At 37.9% G+C, this 10,918-nt stretch overlaps 1 pseudogene; it reads left to right on the top strand.

Annotated features, from left to right (window-relative positions):
* Positions 1-4,633: 4,633 nt before the first annotated feature.
* Positions 4,634-5,308, top strand: LOC105822888 (annotated as a pseudogene).
* Positions 5,309-10,918: the final 5,610 nt, after the last annotated feature.

Genomic DNA, 10,918 nt, shown 5'->3' with positions numbered 1-10,918 from the left:
AACGAACTTCAGGGTAACACAAAGAAGAAATTCAGAATCCAATCAGAGAAATTTAACAGATATTGAAATAATTTTAAAAATCAAGCAGAAATTGTGAAGCTGAAAATTTTAATTGACAAACTGAAAAATGCAGCAGAGTCTCTCAGCAGCAGAATTGATCAAGTAGAAGAAAGAATTAGTAAGCTTGAAGACAGGCTATATGAAAATACACAGAAGAGAAAAAATAAAAAGTAATATAAAAGAATGAAGCACACCTGCAAGATCTAGAAAATAGTCTCAAAAGGGAAAATCTGAGTTACTGTCCTTAAAGAGGAGGTAGAGAGAGAGATCAGGGTAGAATGTTTATTCAAAGAAATAATAACAACTTTCCAAGCCCAGAGAAAGATATCAATATTCAGGTACAAGAAAGTCATAGAACACCAATCAGGGTCAACCCAAATAAAACTACCTGAAGGCATTTAATAATTAAACTCTCAAAAGTCAAAGATAAAGAAAGGATCCTAAAAGCAGCAAGACAAAAGAAACAAATAGCATATAAAGGAGCTCCAATACATCTGGCAGCAGACTTCTCAGTGGAAACTTTACAAGCCAGGAGATAGTGGCATAACATATTCAAAGTGCTGATGAAAAAAGCCTTGCATTTTGGACTATTATATTCAGCAAAAATCGCCTTCAAACATGAAGGAGAAATAAAAACTTTCCCAGACAAACAAAAGCTAAGGGACTTTGTCAACACCAGACCTATCCTATAAGAAATGTTAAGAGTTAAGAGTTCTTCAATCCAAAATAAAAGGACATTAATGAATAATAAGAAAACATCTGAAGATATAAAACTCACTGGCAACAGTAAGTTATACAGACAAATACAGAAGACTCTAATGTTGTAATTATAGTGTGTAAAAAACAACTCATCTCTTGAGTAGGAAGACTAAAATACAAACCTATCTAAAATAACAAATACAACAACTTTTTGAGAGATATAGTTTAAAAAATGTATAAATAGAAACAACAAAAAATCAAAAAGCAGAGGGATGGAGTTAAAGTGTAGAGGTTTTTTAGATTTTCCTTTGCTTCTTTGTTTATTTTTTGGTAACCAGAGTTAAGTTGTCGTCAGTTTAAAATAATTGGTTATAAAATGTTATTTACAATTTTCATCATAATCTCAAATCAAAAACCTATGACAAATACACAAAAAATAACAAGCAAGAAATTAAAACATGCTACCAGAGAAAATCACTTTTAAACAAAGGAAAATAGGAAGGAAAGAAGAAAGAAAAGAGGACCACAAAACAACCAGAAAACAAATAACAAAATGGTGGTTGTAAGTCCTTCCCTATCAATAATAACATTGACCGTAAATGGACTAAATTCTCCAATCAAAAGACATACAATGGCTGAATGGATTAAAAATAAGACCCAACTATATTCTGCCTGCAAGAAACTCACTTCCCCTATAAAGACACACACAGATTGAAAATAAAGGGATGGACAAACATATTTCATGCAAATGACTACCAAAATAGAGCAGGAGTAGCTATACTTATATCAGATAAAATAGATTCCAAGACAAAAACTGTAAAAAGAGACAAAGAAAGTCATTATATAATGATAAAGGGGTCAATTAAGCAAGAGGATATAACAATTATAAATATATATTCACCCAACACTGGACCACCCAAATAGATAAATCAAATATTATTAGAGTTAAGAGAGAGATAGATCCCAATACAATAACAGCTGGAGACCTCAACACCACACTTCTAGCATTGGACAGATCGTCTAAACAGAAAACCAACAAAGAAACATTGTACTTAATCTTTCCTATAGACCAAATGGGCCTAATAAATATTTACAGAGCATTTCATCCAACAACTACAGAATACACATTCTTCTCCCCAGCACATGGATCATTCTCAAGGGTGGACCATATGTTAAGCAACAAAACAAGTCTTTAAAAATTCAAAAAATTGAAATCATATCAAGTATTTTTCTGACCGCAATGGAATAAAACTAGAAATCAATAATAAGAGGAACTTTGGAAACTAGACAAACACATAGAAATTAAACAATGGGCTCCTGAATGACCAAGAGGTCAATAAGAGATTAAGAAGAAAACTTTAAAAATTTGTTGAAAAAAACAAAAATGGAAAAAAGGCCAAAATCTGTGGAATATAGCAAAAGCAGTACCCCAAGAGGGAAATTTATAGCAATAAATGCCTATATTGAATAAGTAGAAAAATGTCAAACAAACAACCTAACAATGCACCTTAAAGAACTAGAAAAGCCAGAGCAAACAAAACCCAAAATTAGTAGAAGAAAAGAAATAATAAAGATCAGAGCAGAAATAAATTAAATTGAAACAAAAAATACAAAAGATCAGTGAAATGAAAGTTAGTGTTTTGAAAAGACAAACAAAATGGACAAACCTTTAGCCAGACTAAGAACAAAAGAGAGAAGATCCAAATAAACCCGAGACAAAAAAGAAGACATCATGATACTGCAGAAATTCAAAGGATCATTAGAGACTATTATGAGCAACTATATGCCAATTAACTGGAAAAACTAGAAGAAATGTATAAATTTCTAGACATATACAACCTACCAGTATTGAACCATTGAAGAAATCCAAAACCTGAATAGACCAATATCAAATAATGAGATAGAAGCAGTAATAAAATCTCCCCTCAAAGTAAAGCCCAGGACTGATGGCTTCACTGCTGAGTGCTATGAAACACTTAAAGAGGATCTAATACCTATCTACTCAAGCTATTCTAAAAATTCAAGGAGGAGGGAATAATTCCAAACTCATTCTACAAGGTCAGTATTAGCCTGATACCAAAACCAGACAAAGACACAACAAAAAAAGAAAAATGCAGTCCAATATCTCTGATGAACATAAATGCAAAAATCCTCTAGCAAAAACACTAGCAAACTGAATTCAACAACACATTAAAAAGATCATTCATCATGATCAAGTGGGATTCATCCCAGGGATGCAAAGAAGGTTCAACATATGCAAATCAATGAATGTGATACATCACATCAATAAAATGAAGGACAAAAACCATATGATCATTTAAATTGATGCTGAAAAAGGATTTTATAAAATTTATAAAATTTTATAAAACTCAACATTCCTTCATGATAAAAACTCTCAAAAGTGGGTATAAAAGGAGCATACCTCAACACTACAAAAGCCATTTAAGAGAGACCTATAGCTAGTATCATACTGAACAGAGAAAAACTGAAAGTCTTCCCTCTAAGATATGGAACACAACAAGGATGCCCGCTTTTACCACTGTTATTCAACATAGTCTTAGCTAGAGCAATTACACAAGAGAAAGAAATAAAAGGCATCCAGATTGGAAAGGAAGAAGTCAAATTATCCTCATTTTCAGAAAATATAATCTTAGATTTAGAAAAACCCAAAGTCTCCACCAAAAAAGCTATTAGAATTGATAAATTCAGTAAAGTTTTAGGATACAAAATCAATATACAAAAATCAGAAGCATTTCTATATACCAACAGGGAACAATCTGAAAAAGAACTCAAGAAAGTAATCACATTTACAATAGCTATTAATACAAATAAAATAAAATATCTAATGTCAATGGAAAAGAAGCCAAACTCTGTAAAATAATTTAAAGAAGTTTATTCTGAGCCAAATTTGAGGACCATGACCTGAAGCCATGCCAAAGAAGCTTTGAGCAAGTGGACTCGCTGTGGCTGGGTTAGTTTGGTTTTATACCTTTCAGGAAGATGGGGGTTACAGGTAAAGTCATAAATTAATATGTGAAAGGCATACATTGGTTTGGCCTGAAAAGGTGGGACATGTCCAAGCAGGGGCTTATAGGTTATAGGTGGGTTTAAAAGTACTTTGACTTGTAATTGGTTAAAGAAATGAAGCTTTGTCTAAAGGCTTGGAATCTTTTAAGTTAAGATAAGGAAGTCTGTTAATCAGAGACAAGCTACTGGCCATATATTTGTTGTATAAATTGAGGACCTGCAGGTTTGTCTTGCATAGCCTTAGGCCTGTTAATGAGTTACAGAGCATATCTATAAGAAGGGAGGGGGGCATGATGAGGCATGTCTGACCTCCCTTCTTATAGCCAGCAACTCAGTTTTAGGGTATCCCCTTGGCAAAAAGGGTGTCCATTCAGTCAGCCTGTGGGGGAAGCCTTAAGATTTTATTTTAGTTCACACTAGCAATAAACTTAACCAAAGAAGTGAAAGATCTCTACTATAAAATATTGATGAAAGAAATTGAAGAGGACACAAAAAAATTGAATCTACCAAAGCGATCTACAGATTCAATGCAATCCCTATCAAAATACTGATGACATTCTTCACAGAAAAAGAAAAAATGATCTTAAAACATATATGAAACCACAAAAGATGCAGAATAGCCAAAGCCATCCTGAGCAAAAGAACAAAACCAGAAGAATGACATTACCTGACTTCAAATTATACTACGGAGCTATAGTAACCAAAACAGCATGTAACTGGCATAAAAACAGACACATAGACCAAAGGAACAGAATAGAGAACCCAGAAATAAATCCATACATCTGCAGTGAACTCGTTTTTGACAAAGGTGCCAAGAGCACCAATATATGTATTGGGGAAAGGACAGTCTCTTCAATAAATGGTGCTGGCCCTTGGGCTGCTCTTCCCTTGTACATCAATTTTTGGGCCCTACAAATGCTCACAGGGTGCTCCTAGGATCATCAGAGCCTATCTTTCATCTCCCTAGATCTTTAGCTTCTACTCTCACTGCTCCTACCAATCCAGTAACACCAGATAATGCATCACAGGAAGAAATCATGGTTACCTTAATAACAGGATTAGCTTCCCTTACATCTAGAACTTCTATGGGCATCGTTGTTGGAGGAGTGATTTGGAAAACCATAGACTGGAAATTCATATCTGTTTCATTAAGCATGTATGAACATTGTGTCTTTATGAACAGCTGACCTGGACCACCTGTGCCAAGGAGAGAGGCTTTAAACAGCAATTTGTGAACTATGCAACCAAAAAACTGCAGATGATTGTTAGCTTCACAAGTGCAAACTGTAGCCATAAAGTGCAAAGAGAAATGGTTACCACTTTTGCTCACCTGTGCCAGCAAGTTAATATTACCCAAAGACATCTGAAACAAGAAATTGCTAGATTATCCAAAGAAATAGATCAGTTGGAGAAAAGACAAAACAATTCAAAGCTCTTAAGAAGTAAAGCTGTTCAACTTGAAAATGAGCTGGAGAATTTTACTAAGCAGTTACTACATTCAAGCAATGAATAAGAATCTTAATAGAGATTACTTTGTTGACCATCATAGAAAGAAACAGAACTTGGAAAACTGGGACAATTGTTATTTTTATGAAATGATTTTAAATATGAATTACACTAGCTATACCTAAACAGTGAATCCCTGCGTAGGTCCTGGTAATGAGCTATCTCAGGGTGTTTGCATTTCTGAAGAGTATTATATGTGCTTAGTTTTAATTTGGGGTAAAGAAAAGGCTAAATTGTTTAATGTGTTAAAATAATGAATTAGTTAAAAGCAACAGCCCAAACTATGTGACCCCTGAGGGGTGGGGCTTTGAGCTCTTACTTAGGGCTTTGTTTTCGTTTTTGTTTTTGTTTTTTTTGAGACAGAGTCTCACTCTGTTGCCCGGGCTAGAGTGAGTGCCGTGGCGTCAGCCTGGCTCACAGCAACCTCAAACTCCTGGGCTCAAGTGATCCTTCTGCCTCAGCCTCCCGAGTAGCTGGGACTACAGGCATGTGCCACCATGCCCGGCTAATTTTTTCTATATATATATTTTTAGTCGTCCAGATCATTTCTTTCTATTTTTTAGTAGAGACGGGGTCTTGCTCTTGCTTAGGCTGGTCTCGAACTCCTGACCTTGAGCGATCCACCCGCCTCGGCCTCCCAGAGTGCTAGGATTACAGGCATGAGCCACCGCACCCGGCCAGGGCTTTGTTTTTGATGCTGAAAAACTCTGCTTCCTGGCATCCAGGAGTTAGAGATTGATCCTTTCATCTAATTTCTCAATACCAGTTTTTGATGCTTTCTTTAATGGGAATAGACAGTTTTTTGTTTTATTTTATAAACTGCATTGCTCAAACCACCAAGGAGTGTGGAATGTTTTTGAATATATTATTCATGCAAGTTAGAATGACTTTTACCATCATGGCAAGTATGTAAACCACTAATAAATGTACTTTTCTTACTCCCTCTTTTATTTCCATTAAAACTGATGTAAAACAGTAATAAATAAATAAATGGTGCCGGGGAAACTGGATGTCCACATGTGAAAGAATAAAACTAGACCACTATTTCTTACCATATACAAAAATAAAATCAAAATGGATTAAAAATTTAAATCTAAGACCTGAAATGATGAAACTGCTAGAAGTAAACATTGGGGAAATGCTTCAGGACATTCATCTGGGTGAAGATTTCTTGAGTAATACCTCAAAAACACAGGCAACCAACGCAAAAATAGACAAATGGGATCCCATTGAGCTACAAGCTAAAAATCTTCTGCACAGCAAAGGAAACAATCAGGAAGGTGAAGAGACCCACATAATGAATGTAAATATTTAGAAACTACCCATCTGACAAGGGATTAATAACCAGAATATATATAAGGAGCTCAAACAACTCAATAGGAAAAAAAATCAAATAATTTGATTTAAAAATGGGCAAAAGATCTAAACGAACATTTCAAAAGAAGACATACAAATAGCCAACAGGTATATGAAAAAGTGCAAATTGAAACTACAATGAGGGCCGGGCATGGTGGCTCACTCCTATAATCCTAGCACTCTGGGAGGCCTAGAGGGGAGGATCACTTGATCTTAGGAGTTCAAGACCAGCCTGAGCAAGAGCAAGCCCCCATCTCTACTAAAAAGAGAAAAAATTAGCCAGGTGTGGTGGCATACACCTGTAGTCCCAGCTACTTGGGAGACTGACACAGGAGTTTGAGGTTGCTGTGAGCTATACTAATGCCACGGCACTCTAGCCCAGGTGACAGAGTGAGACTCTGTCTCAAAAAAAAAAGAAAAGAAAAAAAGAAAAGAAAGAAAGAAACTACAATGAGATAACATCTCACCACAGTTAAAATGGCTTTTATCCAAAAAACAGGCAATAATGAATGCTGGCGAGGATGTGGAGAAAGGGGAACCCTGGTACACTGTTGGTGGGAACATAAATTAGTACAGAGACTATGGAGAACCATATGGATGTTCCTCAAAAAACTAAAAATAGAACTACCACATGACCCAGCAATGCCACTGGTAGGTATATTGCCAAAAGAAAAGAAATCAGTAAATCAAAAAGATGTCTGCACTCCCATGTTTATTGCAGCACTATTCACAATATCCAAGATATGGAATCAACCTAGGTGTCTATCAAACTAGATGAATGGATAAAGAAAATGTGGTACATATACATAATGGAATATTATTCAGCCACAAAAAAGGAAATTCTGTCATTTGCAGCAACATGGATGGAACTGGAGGACATTTTGTTAAGTGAAATAAGCCAGGCACTGAAAAACAAATATTGCACGTTCTCACTCATATGTGGGAGCTAAACATTAAAACAAAGGAACTTATGGAGGTAGAGAGCAGAACGATGGTTACCAGAGGATGGAAAGGGTAGTGGGGAGAGGGGGAGAAAGAGGGGACAGTTTATGTGTACAAAAATACAGTTAGGTAGAATGAATAAGATCTAGTATTCGGTAACACAATAAGGTGACTATAGTTAACAATAATTTATTGTATATTTTAAAATAACTAAAAGAGTGAAATTGGAATGTTCCCAACACAAAGAAAGGGCAAATGCTTCATGTGAGGGATAACCCAATTGTCCTTATTTAATCATTACACATTGTACGCTTGTATCAAAAATCACATGTACCCCATAAATATATACATCTATTATATACCCATAGTAATTAAAAATAAAAAAAAATGGTTCCTGTAGAAAAGAGGTTATGAGCAATCCAATAGGACACTTGTGATCAGCAGTGACAGCTGACAGCAAGCAGGATGTCCGGTTGAGAGATGAGGCCTGCATTGGGATGGGCTGAGGGGCTGCGGTGGGCTGAATTGGGCCTGCTTGACAATGTGGTCCTCAGACACTCCGTGGCTGAAGCCAGCCTTTTGAGGGAGTCAGCTCAAAGGAGAGAAGGCAGCCAGTGGCACATGGCCTCCAGACAGAACCCAGGCCCCCCTTCTTGTGGCATAGAGTGACCCTATGGCCTGGAACTTTGGGCAGGGGACAGAATTGAGTAGTGTTAGCTGACAAGAGCACCTCTAGGGACTTGTTGATGGCCAGGCAAAACCCTAGTTGCCCAGCAAAACCCTAGTTTCCCATGGAGAAGTTTGGCTGAGGTCTGCAGAGACCCTGTACAACAGAAATCTGCTTGCTTCCCGGCTCTGGCATTCCTCCAACCTGAGCAGATGAAGGTACTCAGTAGCCCCTGGATTTATCCACCACCTGGACCTTTGCAGCCACCTCTGGTGTGACACAAGTGCCCTCTCCAGGTTATCCCTGGCACTGCTTCGTTGTTAACCTTTCTACTTCACAGACATGAGCAGGTCATTTCTCTCCTTCAGGAATCTCCAGGGCAGTCGTCCTTCCCAGAAGATGCAGGTGACTGCTGCATATCTAGGACAGAAGTCCAAAGTCCTTAGCACAGGTACCATAGGCCCTTCATGGCCCCATCTGACCTCCCTATGCATCTGCTGTTCCCTCCTTGCCTGTCCATCCATCACCGGGGATCCAACCATACTAACCTTCTCTCCAGTCCCTTCTTATCTACTGACCATTCAACCCCATTCACTGCACAGTGAGTTACGTGACCCTAGGGAGCTTGCCAGGACTGTGAATCTTGAGAGAAGGGAAACAAATGAGGTAGGTCCAAAGATCAACCCAGAGCTTGGAGGTACTTCCCAGTCTATGGCAAAGTGAGGGGAGAATCCAAGCAGCACTGTGAAATTCTCACTGAGTTGTGGAGTTGAGGGCTACTGAGACATCTAGAATTTGCAGTCAGGGTACTGGAGAGAAGGGAACTGAGCATAGAAAGGGCTCCAGAGCACTTCTCAAAGTTCCTACTGAGCCTTTGGCTGCGTACCAAACCCCGCATGCTCAGACAGACACAACACAAAGTCAAGCACAGAACACCTTCCAAGAAGCAGTGAGAACTACCAGAGCTCACACAGTGTTCGTAGGTGTTTGGTTTCCCATCAGCCATAGTGGAGAGACCACATTGAAGTCACTGGAAATTCAGTATAGAATCCAGAAAGGCCACACCTTAGGAAGAAGGCTCAGGTAGCCCCATGAGACCTACATTAACAAAGCTTCAAAACAAACCTTGAAAGGCTCAGAATGGACTGTAAGTAAGCAAACTGCCTGCTGGAACAAAACTCAACACAGAATTGATGGAAACAACAAAACCAAGATGCCTATTAATAACAAACTAACAGGTAAAATAATTCTTGCCTCTATGCAAAAATTTCTAGACATGAGGAGAGAAACATGACCCATGCCAAGGAGAAAATGTTCCAATAGGTCCACAAATGGGAAGGACAATGGGATTAGCAGATGAGGACTTAAAGACAGCTATTGGCAATAAATGTGTTGTTCCAGAATTGAAAGAGAAACATGAATATAATGAAGAAACCAATGAGAAAGAATCTCAACAGAAAAATGACAGCTATAATGAAGAACCAAATGGAAACTCTAGAACTTAAAAATACAGAAAAGAGAATATGGAACCCTATAGTAGGCCCATGGGTGCAAAGGCAGATATTTTTTGACCATCACCCCAAATAAAATCAATGTCAAAAGGAAAGTGTTTTCAAATGTATCTTGACCCCGCACCTCACCCACTCAAAATACAGAAATTAATTTAGGTACGTGCTAAGACCTAAATGCAAAAACTAAAACTACAGAGATTCTAGAAGAAAACAAAGGACAGTATATTTGCAAATGTGGGTCAAGCAAAGATATCTTGGGCAGAACCAAGAAAGTGGTCATTATAGAACAAAACAAATGATGCAGTGGATTTGATCATAATTAAACCCATCTGCTTATGAACAGACACAATTAAGAATATGCATAGACAAGATACAACTGGCAGAAAATATTCCTAGCACATAATATCTGACAAAGGACTTGTATCCAGACTAGTTTAACAACTTGCACAACTCAGTAATTTACCAAAAAAATACAGGCAAAAACTTGGCAAGAGACTTGAACAGGCACTTCCTAAAGAAGATAGAGAGATAGCTAATAAGCACACAAAAAAGTGCTCAATAGTATTAGTCATCACAGAAATACAAATTAATGCCACAGTAAGATACCAACGGGATGACTAGAAGTTCAAAGTTGGCAATCCAAGATTTTTTTGGAGGACCCTAAGAAATGGGCACTGCTGATGGGAGTAAAATTGTCACAAAAACTTTGCAAATATGCATGAAGTTTTTTATAAAGTTAAATATATCACTACCCTGTGGCCCAGCAATTCCATTCCTAGGTACTTACCCAGGAGAAAGGAAAACAAATGTCCACAAGGAGACTCACAGAGCAATAACAGCAACACGATGCCAGGAACCTTGCAAACGGCAAGGTGCTGGGGCCAGAAGCAGATGACTGGACAGTAGGCCTGGCCATTGGGCTCATCACTCTGGGGCCAACAATCTCACTGATGCTTTGTGGAGAAGCAACTTGTGCCCTATTCTGCCCTCTTCTCAACTCTCATTTCGTCCCTTAAAAAAATTAATAAAAAATCTGGCCGGGCGCGGTGGCTCACGCCTGTAAATCCTAGCACTCTGGGAGGCCGAGGTGGGCAGATTGTTTGAGCTCAGGAGTTCGAGACCAGCCTGAGCAAGAGCGAGACCCTGTCTC

Source organism: Propithecus coquereli, unplaced genomic scaffold, assembly GCF_000956105.1.
Source record: "Propithecus coquereli isolate 6110/MARCELLA unplaced genomic scaffold, Pcoq_1.0 Scaffold643, whole genome shotgun sequence".
Lineage (NCBI taxonomy): Eukaryota > Metazoa > Chordata > Mammalia > Primates > Indriidae > Propithecus > Propithecus coquereli.
Note: the sequence above shows the minus strand (reverse complement) of the source record. Positions and strands in the feature narration are given on the sequence as shown.